Source organism: Herpailurus yagouaroundi, unplaced genomic scaffold, assembly GCF_014898765.1.
Source record: "Herpailurus yagouaroundi ecotype Mexico unplaced genomic scaffold, PumYag 186, whole genome shotgun sequence".
Taxonomy (NCBI): domain Eukaryota; kingdom Metazoa; phylum Chordata; class Mammalia; order Carnivora; family Felidae; genus Herpailurus; species Herpailurus yagouaroundi.
Window position 1 is genome coordinate 33,874,619 of NW_024412417.1, and position 15,309 is coordinate 33,889,927.

Consider the following 15,309-nt stretch of genomic DNA (forward strand, 5'->3'; position numbering starts at 1 on the left):
CTTCACTCACATGAGGACTTTAAGATACAAAACAGATGAACATAAGGGAAGGGAAGCAAAAATAATATAAAAACGGGGTGGGGGGTCAAGACATAGGAGACTCTTAAATATAGAGAACAAACCAAGGGGTGCTGGAGGGGTTTTGGGTGGGGGGAATGGTCTAAATGGGTGAGGGACATTAAGGAGGACACTTGTTGGGATGAGCACTGGGTGTTATAGGTAGGGGTGAACCACTGGGTTCTACCCTTGAAATCATTATTGCACCGTATGCTAACTTGGATGTAAATTTAAAAATAAATAAATAAATAAATAATACATAACAACAACAACAACAAAGCGGGGGAGGGGCAGAGAGAGGGAAAGAGAGAGAATCCCGAGCAGGCTCCGCACTGGCCTCACAGAGCCCGACACGGGGCTTCAACCCTCAAACCATGAGATCATGACCTAAGCCAAAACCGAGTGTGGGACGCTTAACCGACTGAGCCAGCCAGGTGCCCCAAGACATCTTTTAAAAAGGCACGATGTTCTCTCTGTATTTTTCTAATGCTCGTGAAAACAAACGCATACATATTAAAGTGGAAATGATCCATTCAGGCACCACCTCAGATCACGTGTTAGCTCCGGTGGACGTATGTGCCCCCTCTGGGCACCACCCGCCCCCTCCCCAGACTGTCCCTTCTTCTTTTGGTCCCCAGGGTCTCTGACTCGCAGGCTGCAGGGAGCGGTCACTGTGGACCCGGTACCTGGGGGGTGGGGCTCTGCACAGCCCCAGCACCCTGCCTTCACCCAGGCTCTCCTGACCTCAGCCTCCTAGGAGCTGCCTTCACAGCCTTCACAGGTGCCGCCAGGAGGTTAGGGGGGCCAGTCTCCCAACCCAGCAAGCTGGGAATCGTCCTCCCCTGAGCCCCTGCTCCTCTACACTCACCCACCCCACCCTTTTCTCTGGATCTTATGACCGTCTTAAGCGGGTCCCCTCCTCCCCACCTACCACTCTGCGACTGCCAGTGCCTTGATGGGACCCTCGCCCTCCCTGCTGCCGGCCTCTTACAACAGCTCCTACGGAACCTCCCTGTCTCCTGGAGCCCTGCCCCTTCCACTCCATTCCCGGGAGGCAGCCAGGGCCTCTCTGACGCTCGGTCCCCTCCAGTGTTCCCCTGCCCCCCCTCCCCATTCCCTCCTCTTCCCTTCCCCCTCACCAAACTACCCAGCATTCCAGAGCCCGTGGTGCCCTCAGAGCCCCTGCTCAGGCTGAGCCCTTTGCCTGAGATGCCCTTCCCAGTGGCGGCTCGGCTATCACCTCCACCAGGAAGCCTTCCCTGATCTCACCCCAGCTACACTGATCTCAGCTGAGCTTTATTAGGTGGTCCTGCTCCTCTCTCACTCTGCTGAGCTCGTCTGCAGATGACTTCAGGGTCCTGACTGTGACCGGTCCGTCTCCGCACCCCAGAGTCTGGTATGTTGGCTGCACCCACTAACTGTTTGAATTGAGCTGACTTTTCATAAGGCCCCAAGACTGTGGCAGGAAACAGGTTGTCACCACGCTGAGGTACACTGGGGCCAGCTGGAGGAGAGTGGTTTCCAGGGCGGGGTGGGGACGGGGGGTGGGGGGGGCCTTCTCACATCCTTAGCAGCGGGTGGAAATGGCTTTGGGTAAATATGTAGGAAACGTGACTAATATTCAGGCTTCCCCCTGGCCCGCCCCAGCGCCCCTGCGTCGCAGTTTATGCAGGTCCAGCTCTGGGGCCCAGGGCTTGTCCACACATTCCCAGACAGGTGCTCTGAGGGGCAAGAATCCCAATTGTTCATGTTCTCCCAGAAAAACGTCCATGGTGCTTAGAATATCTGTGCCACCTAGGTCTGGAGTAGTGGACCCATGTTTCATCCACAGGGACCATGGGAAGATGGGCAGGGGAAGGGATTTTTGAGATGCTCGGCGGTGTGATCGGCTTGGCCCTCATGATGCTCTATGCGCTTCTTGGGCAAATAAACATCGACAAGAGGGGTCCCCACCATGCGCGCCTCGGAGCCTGGAGCGTGCCCTTGAGCAGCGGGCTAAAAACTCACTGCGTCTTTCCCCAGCTAATCCTCACAAAGGGTCCCTAGGAGCTGGGTGACCCTCGGCTCATTTCAGCTTCAGGAAACTGGGTCCGAGAGGCTAAATCAGCTCCTGTGAGAGAAAGAGGCAGAAGATACAGGGCTGCTTGGTTTTGGACCGTGTTCTTTCTGATGGGCTCTCCGAATAGACAGTGGTCATAACATAAGCTTGTTAAAAACAACAGAGCAGGGTGCCCGGGGGGCTCTGTAGGTTGAGGGTCCCACTCTTGATTTCAGCTCACTTCATGATCCCAGGGTCATGGGATGGATCCCCGCGTCAGGCTCTGCTCTGAGTGTGGAGTTTGCTTGGGATTCTCTCTCTCTCTCTCTCTCTCTCTCTCTCTCCCCCTCCCTCCCTCCACTCCTCACCCCTGTTCAAGCCCTCTTTCTCTCTCTCTCTAAAAAAACCAAAACATGGGGCTCCTGGGTGGCTCAGTCAGTTAAGTGCTGACTTTGGCTCAGGTCATGATCTCACAGTTTCCGAGTTCCAGCCCCTCGTCCCTCTGAGCTGATAGCTCAGAGCCTGAAGCTCTTTCTGATTCTGTGTCCGTGTGTGTGTGTGTGTGTGTGTGTGTCTCTCTCTCTCTCTCTCTGCCCCTCCCCCGCTCACACTCTGTATCTCTCTCTCTCTCAAAAATAAAATAAACAATAAAAAAAAAAGTTTTTTAATTAAAACAATTTAAAAAACCAAAACCCAAACCAAGCCAAATAAAAACCAGACCCGTGTCCACATATGGGAAGAAACCAAAAGCAGGCCCTGATTTTGAAGGGCTGCATATTCCCCCAGGAATCGAAAAGGCCCACCCAGCCCTCCCCCCGCCCCCAATACATGTGGCCGAAGTGGCTGTCAGGGCGCCTCCTCTCACCAGCCGGGCCGGGCCTGTCCTCCGAGGCCTGCCCTCCTCCAGGTGTGCGGGACGCTGCCAGGGTCAGATCCTGCAGGATTCACCTGGTGTCCAGGAGCTAGCCCAGGGCACCTGGGCCCCCGGTGAACGTACCACTAACCGGGCAAGTGGTTTCACATCTCCAAGCCTCAGTCTCTGCATCTGTGAAAAGGTGGGTGGAACCGCAGGAGTGTGGATAAGAGGCTCCAGCGCAGGGAGGCGTGGGAAAGCCCCTGACAGCCAGCCAGCCGGTAAAGTGATCCACCGGAGGGGAGGGTCCTGGTGTTATTATCACCATCTGAAGCCCTGAATGCACTTCCTGGTTTCACCTGGCTTCCAGGAGTTTCCCTAGAAAGGGAGCGATGGACCATTGCTGAAGGAAGGGCAAAGTACAGATGTCCTTATAGGGGATCCGGAACACAGGTAACCAGAGAACTCTGTAACCCGTTCAGAGGACGCCTGCCCCACCCTCTGTCGCCCTGCATAGCTCCCAGTTTGCCGGGCAATTGCTGGGACTCTGAACCACTTGGGGCTGGGGTGCCCTGTGCTCGATCAGCCACCAAAAACGGGACCCACTTGGCCACGTGGCCCACAAGACACAACACCTAGTGCCCAGGATATTCACAGGGGCCCCCGAAAATGGCTCAATTTTCATCTCTTTTGAAACCAGAAGGAAAAAAGAATATAATAATAACGAATATGTAATCACGAATCCAGCCCCGATTATGTTTATCATTACACCGATGCCCTCATAAAATAGAATATCTATTTGTCTATCTATCTGTCAGTCTTATGGAGGAAGGGGTCATGGGAGTCAAAGTGCTGAGAATCCACGAAAGGCCCAGTGAGGCCCTGAGGAAGAGCAGCATCCAGGGAGCAAGGCATAGCCTCTCCTTGTTTGGGACCACCGAGCTGGAGTGAGTGGATTGCAGACTGACCACAATCCTTTGCAGGACTTGTTACTAAAGAGGAGAAGCAGAGTCTGTTTACCCGGCCCTGGAATCTAGGCGGGCTCTCACACTGGCTTTGGACATCGAACGCGGCAGAAGTGACATTGGGTGAGTTCCGAGCCTCGGTCCCAGAGCTCTTGCAGCTTCCGGCCTCTTGCTTTTTATTTTTTTATATATTTTTATATGCTTGTTTATTTCTGAGAGAGAGAGAGCGAGAGCTGGGGAGGGGCAGAGAGAGAGGGAGACAGAGAATCCCAAGCAGGGTCTGCCCTGTCAGTGCAGAACCCGACATGAGGCTCGAACTCACGAACCGTAAGATCCTGACCTGAACTGAAGTCGGATGTTCAACCGACTGAGCCACCCAGGTGCCCCGAGGGGATACATTTCTAAAACAGTGCAAAGAAACAGGAGAGATTAAAGTTAGTAATATAGTTTATTTAACCCCATGTATCCAAGATATTAACATTGAACACCTGATCAATGTAAAAAATATTCACGAGCTATTTTACGTTCTTTTATCATATTAAATCTTCATCATCCAGTGTCTATTTCATATTGGTAGTGCTACCTGACTTCGACCAGCCACATTTCACGTGTTCTATAGCCTCTTATGTCTCGTGGCTACCATAGTGGGTGGCACAGACCTAGGCTGTGTTTCTGAATGTTTGAATTTCACTGGCCAGGAAATATTTCCCTCATACTTCTGGAGGGCAATGTTGCCCATTTTTTATTTGGTTAAAACGGATGTTAAAAAAAAGGAAAGGTCTCACCATCTGTTGTCATCACATCCCAAGAGAAAGAACTTTAGCTGCTCCACAGAATAGAAGGGATATGATCTCAGATAAAGGGTATCTTCAAACTGAACACACTTACCTCCAAGGAAAACTTAACGCACTCTGGTCATTTTTCTCGTTTTGCCACGGATAACAGAACATATCACTCTGCTCCTGAAACCACAGGTCTTATCCATCGGCCCTTAGAATCACCTGGAAAGGAGCTCTAATGGTATTGATAGCCCACTTAATCTGAACCTCGGGTGGGGGCCGGCATAGGTATTTTAAAAAATCTCCCCCCAAGTGATTCTAATATGTAGTTTGGGTGGGAAACCGCTCCTTTGGTTCGAACTTAAACCCCTTTCTTTCAGAAATGGGGGAAATAGGTTAAGAGAAGGGAAGTGAGAGGGCCAGCAAAGGAAGGAGGCCCAGGACTCCATGCTCCGAGCCGAAGCCCTTCTCCCCGAACCCTTACCCCGTAAGGGAACAAGGAATGGGGCCAAGGGTTGCCTGGGCCCGCAGAGCAGTAACTCCAAGGGAGCCAGCTGCTGAGATCGAGGTCAGCAGGGTAAGCAAAGAGGAGGGAAGACAGCACTCCCCGAGTTAAAGAAGTAGGTTTTCTTTGTAAATACAAAAGCCTGACACAGCACGTACGAGTAACCTCCACCTTGAACACCTAAGTGACTTTGTTCTTGGCATTTCTTTTGGCTCACGCAGGGTGGGGACTTATCACCTCTGTGAGAGATAGTGAGCAGCCCTTTGTTAGGGTATCCTTGGCTGTAGCCTGAGATTAAAAAAAAAAAGATTTAAACGACTCCCTTTGCATCTGGGACCCAAGCTCTGCCGCCGACCAGCAGTGTGACCTTGAACAAGTCACTTAACCCCTATGGATGGGTTCCCACGTCCTGGATTTCTTGGGAGACAGAAATGATGCATGAAAGTGCTTATGCAGGAGCGCTTGGGTGGCTCAGTAGGTTAAGCGTGTGACTCTTGATTTCGGCTCACAGTTCCTGAGATCGAGCCCCACGTCAGGCTCTTCGCTGACAGTGTGGAGCCTGCTTGGGATTCTCTCTCTCCCTCTCCCTCTGTTCCTCTCTCACTCATGCTCTCCCTCTCTCTCAACATAAATAAATAAACTTAAAAAAAAAAAAAAGAAAAAGAAAATGTTTGTCCAGAGCCAGGCCGGAGGTAAATTCAATAAACAATAGCTATTATTATGTGAATTATTTTATAAGCACGGTTATGTGCCAGGGACTATTTTAAGACCTTTGTACGTATCAGGTCATTCAGTCCTCATTACAAGCCCATGAGATAAGCCTTTTTGTCATCCTCATTTTATGGATGGAAAAACTGAGACACAGAGTGGCTAAGTCACTTGCCGCAGTCACACAGCCAGATGGTGGCTGAGTCATGATCTGAGCACAGGTAGGACTCCAGCGTCTGTGCTCTTTGAGGTTCCCTGCAGCTACCCACGTTCTTTTCTCCCTTCTCTTCCCCCTCCTGGGCTCTCCCCGAGTGCCTGCCGGAAGTAGCGACTCTGGGAAAGGCCGAGAAGGAGCCCAGAGGAGAGTGAAGAGACGGGATCTGGGAGAGCCGCCCCGTCGCTGAACACCCGTGCTGGGCCAGGCAAGAGGCCAGATGCCTGAGCACGGCCACCCCGGTCCGACTCCTGGCGCTGGGCGCCGGTGGAAGGCTGGTGCTTTATCTCGCTCTCCAGAAGAGCCGGGTGAGGCTGTGACGAGTGAAGGACCCTGCCCTGCAGACTGAGCTCCTTGGAGGGGCTGCCCCCAGCCTGGGGCTCTGCATGGGGCTCTGGGGGAGGTGGACCTACCTTTCTCTGCTCTGCTCATCCTTCCACCGGGAGCACGGGCCATGCCACCCACGCGCCCAGCCACGGCTGACCGCGCCAGGGAGGGAAGCCAGCACACAGGATCCTTCACTGGGGGCCTGTGGCTCGCCCCATTCTGCTGCCGCAGGCCAGGGAGCCCTCTCTCCTCCCCCCCTCTCTCCCTCCCCGCTTCCTTCCAATCAGCCGCCATTCCATTTGGCCTGCTTTTCTTCCTTCCTTCCCTCCTTCCTTCCTTCCCCTTTTTCTATCGATACAGGGTGCCTGAGGACACACTGGTAAAAGAAATAGATGTGGTTGCTGGCCTGCCAGCCCTTGTGGTCTAGCGGGGTGGGGGTGGGGGGAGACGCCAAAGGAATAATTGCACAAAGAGTTTTCCTGTGATGGTCAGTGATACAAAGGAAGCGTCGTTGGATGCTGGGGGCAGGAGTAACAGAGCGACCCAGCTAAGTTAGTTCAGGGGTTCAGCGAAGGTGTCTCTGGGGAAGGGGCATTTCAGCTCACACGTGAACAATGGGTGGGAGTTGGTTGGGAGAGGAAAAGGGGTGAGTGGCGAGGAAGAGGCTTCTAGAAGAGGATTTCGCTGGTGCCAAGGCCCTGGGGCAGAAAGTGTCTGCCACTTTTATATAGAGAAAACTATGTGCCTGGAATATGATGAGGAGATGAAGTTCGAGGAGGCAGGGGCAGGGCTGAGCAGCCTTGGAGGAATTTGAATTTCATCACACTTGAGAAGGATGTTACACGGTTTCGGTAAACGTTCTCAGAAGTCGCCTCTGGCCACCCCATGGTGCCATGCCCTCCCTCCCTCGGGCTTTACTCCGAGCCATCAGCTATTGAGGTCCGGCCAGGCGTGCTGCCCTGATGTCTGACTCGCTCGAGGCACCCCCGCTCCCGCCGGCTCACGGCAGCACCTGTGCTGGGGCCCAGGCCACCTCGTTTCGCACCCCCGGCCCGTGGCCACGCACGTGTGCCCTGCCTTGTGGGAGCAGGCCGGCAGAACATCTGCAAAGCTGGGGCCCCCAATGCGGTCGCTTGGTCCGTCCCCCAGGCACTCCCTTGCCCCACGGATCGATGGTCTCCAATGCACCTGTTCCTCAACTCTGCCCACAGCCTCCCCAGCTCCCCAAGTCTCCTCTCCCCTGCCCACAGAAGCTATTCCCAACTTCTCCCGCGGCCCTCAGGCTTCAGGGTCGCCTGCGCCCCAGCTCCCCACTCTTGCACCGTCTCCTGGTGTCTGCGGGTGTTCAGAGTGCACTCGCGGGGCATCCCCAAGTGCCAAGCAGAGGGCCTCCTGGCTGTCCCCTCTCTGCCCCGGACAGGATGGGGCTCCGGCCTCCTGGCTCCGGAAAGGGGCACCTCGTGTTCCCGAGAGCGCCCCTCCTCTGTGTGCGCCCCTCCCCAGGAACTGCCTCCGTTCTGTTCTGCAGTTACTGACACTTATTCATGTGCAGGGAGAGCTACAATGGACCACAATCAACCTAGTGTTTCCTGAGAGGACATGGCCAAGGGCCGGCTCTGAGTCACCCTCAGCCTCCCCGGCCGCCCCTTCCGGGAAGTGCGTTCACACTCCACATCCTGCCTCTCTAGGGGAAGAGAGGCAGTGGGGGGCCATAAGGCCTTTGTAGTCAGATGGATACTGATACCACAGGGCAGGTCTTTAACTCTGTCACTTACCAGCTGTGCCACCGTGGCCATTTAGCTGAATCACTCTGAGCTGGCTCAGGAGGAAGAGAGCGGTGAGGCCACCTTGCAGGGCTCTGTGGCCCCTGAGGGCCCTCACGACTGCCGAGCACCTGCTGCATGGGGAAGGGGGGCAGGGCTCACACCAGGAAGGCACCACAGACAGTGGCAGACATGATGGCATACGGCCCAGGGGCCTCTGGGAATGTTCTCATTGTCTCCCCCTGCGCCCCCCCCCCCCCCAATTCTGGCTACTGCCCAAATTCACGGGACACGGTTGAAACAACGGCCACTCCTGGGAGAGTGACTTAGGGCCCCGGGGCACTGCCCTTGTCTGGGATGGGCCCTGCTTGGGGCATGTGAAACCACCAGGCAGATGGGCTCAGTGCGCGGGTCAGAAGGCAAAGGGGAAAGAGACCCTTCTCGAGGGAAATTCCTGCTCTAGCCCCCAAAGACAAGGTGCCTGGATATCCCCTCCACCATCTTCCCCAATTCCCACTGGAGCACCCACCCTCCCTGGCCCCACTGGTGTCACTTGTGGTTCTGGGGACACTCTCCCCAGGGCACGGACAGCTGAACCACCACCTCGGAGGGTGTATTTTGGGGGGAAGATTTAGTTTGCTCCTTACGGTAGGCTCAGGGCGCTGAGAAACAAAGAAAAGTCAGCAAGAAGGTAGGCAAGTTACATATCTAAGCAGTTTAATTAAAAGCACTTATTGGACGGGCACCTGGGCATCTGATTAAGCATCTGACTTCGGCTCAGGTCGTGATCTCACGGTTCATAAATTCGGGCCCCGCATAGGGCTCACTGCTGTCAGCACAGGGCCTGCTTCGAATCCCCTGTCCCCCCTCTCTCTGCCCTTCCCCTGCTTACATTCTCTCTCTTTCAAAAAAGAAAAAAAAATTAGAAAGTACATAAAAGTGTTCGTTCATGGGAAAGTTATGTCCATTTCTCATTTCATCATTTGATCAACTCTGCAACAAGCCCGTTTTATAGAAGAGGAAATTGAGGCTTAGTACGAATTTGCAGTGGAGGAACTCAGTCTGACCTCTGGCTCTCCCGACTCTAATATTGATGGCAAAATTCAGCTCTAGCTTAAATTTCAATGAGATGACAAAACAAAATAACCCAAAAACAGAGACGAAAGCTCATATTCCGTGGAGCTGTTCCTTCAGAGTCCTGGGACATTTTAAGCTCTCCTGCTTCTGGGCTTTATCCAAGCTGTCCCCTCCACCCGGGATTCCCTCCCAAACCAGGAGAATTCTACTTTGCTTCCAAGATTGTCCCTAGGTGGGTGTCTTTTCCTCTCCCAAAGAAGCTTCTAGAAGCAGCAGCAAATTGCTACTCTCTTTCCCAACCTATAGTTGAGAAGGTGGTGGAAAGTCTCAGAACTCCTTGGGCTGGCAGCCGCCCCCTCACCCCCGATGCTGAGTGCTCCTTAAAGGTGGACACCATTAGCATCACTGTTCTCCAAGCCCACGTGGAATGTTTGTGGAATGAGTCCACGGATGGGTGGGGTGGATGAGAACCGTCTCAGCTCCGCTCCTGGGTCTGCAGACAAATCTGTGGAAACCCTCAGTTTACACGGACTGGGGAGCACACAGGCCTCTGCGGCCTGTGGGGCTTCCACACCCTCGATCTTTTACAGCCCCCTCAGCAACCCAGTGAGGGAGACGGGCCAAGGGTTTTGATACCCATGTTACAGAAGAGGAAACTGAGCCCCCAGGGAGGCAATATAAGACTTGTACAGTCCTACAGCTTATCACTGGCAGAAGTCAGGGCCCCACGCCAGGTCTGGTGATTCCAGGCTTCTGTACCTTCCAACACCCCCCGTTGCTACGACGCAGAACAAACTTCTGAGTCATCTGCGGAGGAACGAGAAGGAGCTGTGTGGGGGACGCCACCCATCCTGCCAGCCTCAGGCCGCAGCCCCCTCTCCAGGCTGGACCCCCAAGAACCCCCTTTTTCTGGACTCCTGGAACAACTGGGTCTTCCCCTTCACTTAAGTTTCCACGCTCCAGGACCTCACCACAAGCTTAACACAGGACGTCCCCTGGGAGCAGTAAGCCTGACCTAGAGCAGGCTGTCCTACAGACTGCACTTGACCGGTTCCCTGCTTACTTTGCCTTTGATCGTTGCAACTCCTCAACTAGTTGGTAGGTTTAAAAAATTTTTTGTTACGAAATAGTACGTATATATATATATATCTATATATACACACACACATATTCACACACAGGAATAATATAACCCATTTATAGCAGTTGTAATGTGTCCTTCTAATCTCTCTACTTTTTTAAAGGAACAAAACATTAGAGCTTCAAGCTACGTTCCCACCTCCTCTCCCTTCCCTCTCCCATGCTTATCTCCTTTCACCACATGCAACTTTCCGTACGAAATGTACACCATTGTTTTATGTGTTGTGATTTATGTCAATGACATTATTTTGCACCTTGCTGTTTTTCACTCACGACGTGTTCATGAATTATTCAGGTTGATGTGCGAGGACTTGGCTCATTTATTTTAATTACTATAAATGTGCCCATCATAGAACTAATTTCTTTATCCTCTCCCGTCAGAGGATTGCTTTCACTTACTTCTAAAAATAGGTGTGCAGTGAAAATCCTTGCACACGCCTTCTTTGTCCATGCGGGAGAGTTTCTCCAGGGGCCTGCAGCCCCCTCGAGGACAGGGATTATAGCCTTCCTCCACACCAACCCTGTCCAGAAACGGGCACAGAGCAGGTTCTTGATATCTGGATGTTTGTTCGTTGAGTGAGTGAACTCAATACACTCAAGACCACCCAGACAGCACAGGTAAGGTAACTTCTGCTACCAGCCGGCTCAGCATCCACTCCCCTTTCCTGGCTAACGGAGGATGCCTCCCGAGTGGTAGACGGTTATTGGCTTAAGCCAGTCATAATAAGCCGGCTCCTGCTTCCCCAGCTCCCCACGCCGCCCAGCTGCAGCCACTGAGATTGAAGGGACATCTGGCGAGGAGTCTCGGAGCGGGGGGGGACTTTGATCCCCAGACCAAAGGGGGCTCCGAGACTGTCCGCAAAGGCAGCCCCGAGAAGATCTCCCGTACACACGCGCCTTTGCAACGCGACCCTGCCGTTCCTCCGTTAAGAGGTAGTTTATTTTTCACCTCTGTGACTGGCCTTGGGACTTGCTTTGTTTGACCAAAATGTAGAGGAGGTGACATTGTGGGACTTCCAAGCCTTTGAACGTCCAAGAACTTTAGCAGCAAAACCTTGCTCTCTTGCTTCTCTGAAACCACCATGCAAGAAAGCCCAGCGAGCCTGCTTGAGCAGGAGGAGGGCCAGAGAGGAAATATTTTAGGCTCCGTGGGCCATACAGTCTCCATCACAACTCTGCTGCCGTAGCACGAAAGCAGACATAGATCATCTGGGAGAGAATGGATGGCCAGGTTCCCATATATCTTTACAAAATCAGGCAGCGGGGCCTCAGAGAATGAGAGAGCATCTGAGGGAGACAGTTTGCTATTGCTGCCATACTAGAATACCACAAACGCGGAGGCTTAACACGGATTTATTATCTTACAGTTCTGGAGGTCAGAGATCCAAAATGGGTCTTACAAGGGTAAAATCAAGGTGTCAGCGGGGTTGTTCTTTCTGGACGTTTTAGGAAAGGGTCCATTCCTTGACTAGTCTAGCTGGTAGAGGCTACCCACACTCCTTGGCTAGCGGTGTCCCCCCACCCCCCCCCCGCCCCCCAGCCATGACAATCCTCTGACCTCTACTTCTGTCACTGTATCTCCCACTGCAGCATCCAGTGCCAGACTTGTGAGCAAGGCCATCTTGGACAATAGGCCCCCCACGGAGCCATCACCTGACTGCCGTCACTGAGGGAGCCCCAGAAACCACTAGAAGAACCGCCACCTAATCCCAGCCCCAACTCTGACCCTGAGTCACGCGCTAATAAATATTTGTTGTTTTGAGCCACTAAGTTTTGCAGTGGTATCTTATGCAGTGGTAACCAACTGACTGACACAGGGACAGACGTTAATAGAGCCACTTTTTTGTGCCCTTCCCTGCTTTTCCTTTTTTTCAAAATTTTGTTTGTTTTCTTTATTTCGAGACAGAGACGGTGCAAGCAGGGGAGGGGCAGAGAGAGAGAATCCGAAGCAGACCCTGAGCTGCCAGCGCAGAGCCAGACGTGGGGCTCGAACCGTGAGATCATGACCTGAGCTGAAACCAAGAGGTGGAACGCTCAACCGACCGAGCCACCCAGGCACCTCCCCCTCGCCCCCTTCTCTCCTGTTCTGCCTCGAGAGGAGATAGGATTATCTGGAGCTGCAGCAGCCACCTTGCAACCTTGAGGGAAAACAAACAGAATCACGATATGATTCCACCTTGGTGTGCTGCCTAAATACCAATGGGTTTTGTTCTGTTTTGAATTTCTTTTCAGGCGAGAAGATCAACCCCTGTTTGTTATAATACTATGACTTCTCAAATTACTATCGTACTATAAGTTCTGATGAGGGGGAGGTAAGGAAGTGCTGAATCACTGTATTGTACACCTGAAAGCAACATTACACTGTATATTAACTAACTGGAATCTAAATAAAAGCTTGAAAAAAAAATAACTTCTAACGAATACACAGCAAGTTGCCAGGCCTCTGAGGTAGCTGGGAAAGGATTAGGAATAGCCAAGAATTAATTTTTTTTTTTTTAGTGTTTTTATTTTTGAGAGAGAGAGCATGCAAGTGAGTGGGGGAGGGGCAGAGAGAGAGAGAGAGAGAGGGAGACGCAGAATCCGAAGCAGGCTGTAAGCTCTGGGCTGTCAGCACAGAGCCCGATGCGGGGCTCAAACCCACAAACCGTGAGATCATGACCTCAGCTGAAGTCAGATGCTTAACCGACTGAGCCACCCAGGGGCCCCCCAAGTAACCAAGAATGAAGAAGACAGAAACGCCATTTCACCTGACTATATTCTGTTTCCTCTCCTGAGACCGATATGGCACCGGCAGAGCACTCAGGGAACGTGCTCCCTGGGGAGGGAGAGCACGGCCAGGACCCAGACGCAGAATATCTGACAGGTGCTTGGGCCCAGCCTCACCGATAAGACTTGGAGCTCTTGTCCCTTGGCCGTGTCTTCTGTGAAGAGGGGTGACTCATGGCAGTTATGAAACTCTGAGGCCCATGTGTATTTACATGTTGCCCTTTCACTGCTCTGGCCAGGGAGGTTTCCAGCTTGAGGTAGTTATCCCAAGGGAATCTTGTTGGGAACGAGGAGTGGCTGGAAGGACATAGCCCTTGACTCATAGGGAAGAGTCGATAGAGCACACAGGTGAAGGCCAGGTGGTTGTTTCAGAGGAGGGAAATATCCCAGGGCCAGCCTGGGTCCCCTTCTGCTGCACCTTCCTTCTTTCTAGAAGGTACCAGTGCAGTCTGTGGAGAAATCCCCACACTTCCTTACACAGACACACACAGAGACCCCTCCCCCCTCCCCACACACACCTGGACACAGATAGACACAGACACAACCCCCCCCCCAAACCAGTAATGTGACCTCCAAAAGCCCTCTTCTTCTCCGTTTTGCAGATGGCAATAATGGCTAATGTTTACTGACTGCTTACCATCACCCAGGGCCCGTGCTAAGAGCCTTACTTGCATTAGCAAAGAAAATTCTCACAGGAAGCCGTAGGTGGGTTTTTTTAAATGCTCATTTGACAGGCAAGGAAACTGAACACACAGAGGTGTGAACCCAGAGAATTGTCCAAGGTCACGCAGGCTGGAAGCTGGGCAGCCGAGATTAGACATCTAGCATTCTGACTCCAGAGCTCAAACTCTTAGCCACACCCCTGTTCCGCCAGCAGAGAAGGAAAGTAAGGCTCAGAGAAGTTAAGTGACTTGCCTGATGTTGCAGGCCCGTGGTTTGCAGTCTCGATACGGGTACCTTGCTTTTGTTCTCTCTCTCTCTCTCTCTCTCTCTGTCTCTCTGACACCCCTGGCGGCCTCTGGGCCCTCTTGACAATATCACCCGCCGTCCCCAGCGCAGGTCCCGGACTGTGGCAAAGTGAGCACTAGACCACGAGTGGGAAAGTCAGATTTGCACCTCATTTCTGCCCTTCACTCATTCCGTGACCTTGGGCAAATCAGTAAATCAGTGCTGTCATCTATAAATCGAGACCGGGGTTTGCCCCTGCCGGCCGAGAGGATTTCATTGGTCAGATGTAGTTAGGGGTGTGGACACCGCTGGATCAACTGCGGGTTGTTGGTGGTGTTTCTGTTGTTTTTCTGATGCCTGGCCTCAGGGAAAGTGTTGTTTGGGACTAGCATTCGACCTGCAGGGCCCTGTTGTGGCAGCTGGGTTTAAGTGTGGGGTTTCCTGCTCCTGCTCAAAATCACCACCCTCCATAAAACGCTCGGGGATGCAAGGGTTTAGCAATCGGTTCTTGCGTCAGGAACACTGAATAGCCCCATTCTATCCTCTTCTCCGCCCAGGTGCTGGCTCGCTGGCTGACAGGAGGGAGGGCACCCGGGGGAAGGATAGGTATTTCCTCTCCCGCCACCCGCAAGTGCCCGTGGTAAGGACGTGGGACTTGTGGGTCTCTCCCCAACACCTCCTGCAAAGTGCTAGTCCTCTGGGGAATAGAGAGTCGGGGAGCCAAAGCCAGGCTCGGGAATGGGGTGCGGGGCAGGAAGGGATTGGGCAGCGGCCCCCACCTCACCCCCCCCCCACCCCACCTGCAGAAGCCCCAGTCCTGTCCTGCCGCTGATCAGCCCTGCCACAGGGCAAGTTGCACGCTCTTTCTGAGCAGAATGGGAGCCATAGCTCAGCCCCATCCTGGAGGGAGGTGAATGTGCATTTGCGTCCGCACTTTTCGGAACTACGTCTTCAGTAAGGGTCAGCCATGGCCATCGCTATTATTACTCTATGACTCTGCCTGGCCTGTTTGACCCCAGAGGCACTGTGGAAAATCCACAGTTTCAGTCCCTTGGGTCCTGCCACCATGACCTTGAAACGGTTCCCTCCGACCTCCACGAACCTCCTTTTTGGGGACGGAACTACTCCCACCAGGTCTGCGGGGGCAGTGGTGTGAATTCAATGAGAAA

At 53.1% G+C, this 15,309-nt stretch overlaps 1 long non-coding RNA gene across 1 annotated transcript in view; it reads left to right on the forward strand.

Moving 5' to 3' along the window:
* LOC121042966 (uncharacterized) overlaps positions 1 to 12,356 on the forward strand; it is a 33,044-nt gene extending 20,688 nt beyond the window's left edge. The window contains exons 5-6 of the long non-coding RNA XR_005796565.1: positions 3,932 to 4,036; positions 12,017 to 12,356. This is a non-coding gene — a long non-coding RNA (uncharacterized LOC121042966). The remainder of the gene's footprint in view (positions 1 to 3,931; positions 4,037 to 12,016) is intronic.
* Positions 12,357 to 15,309: the final 2,953 nt, after the last annotated feature.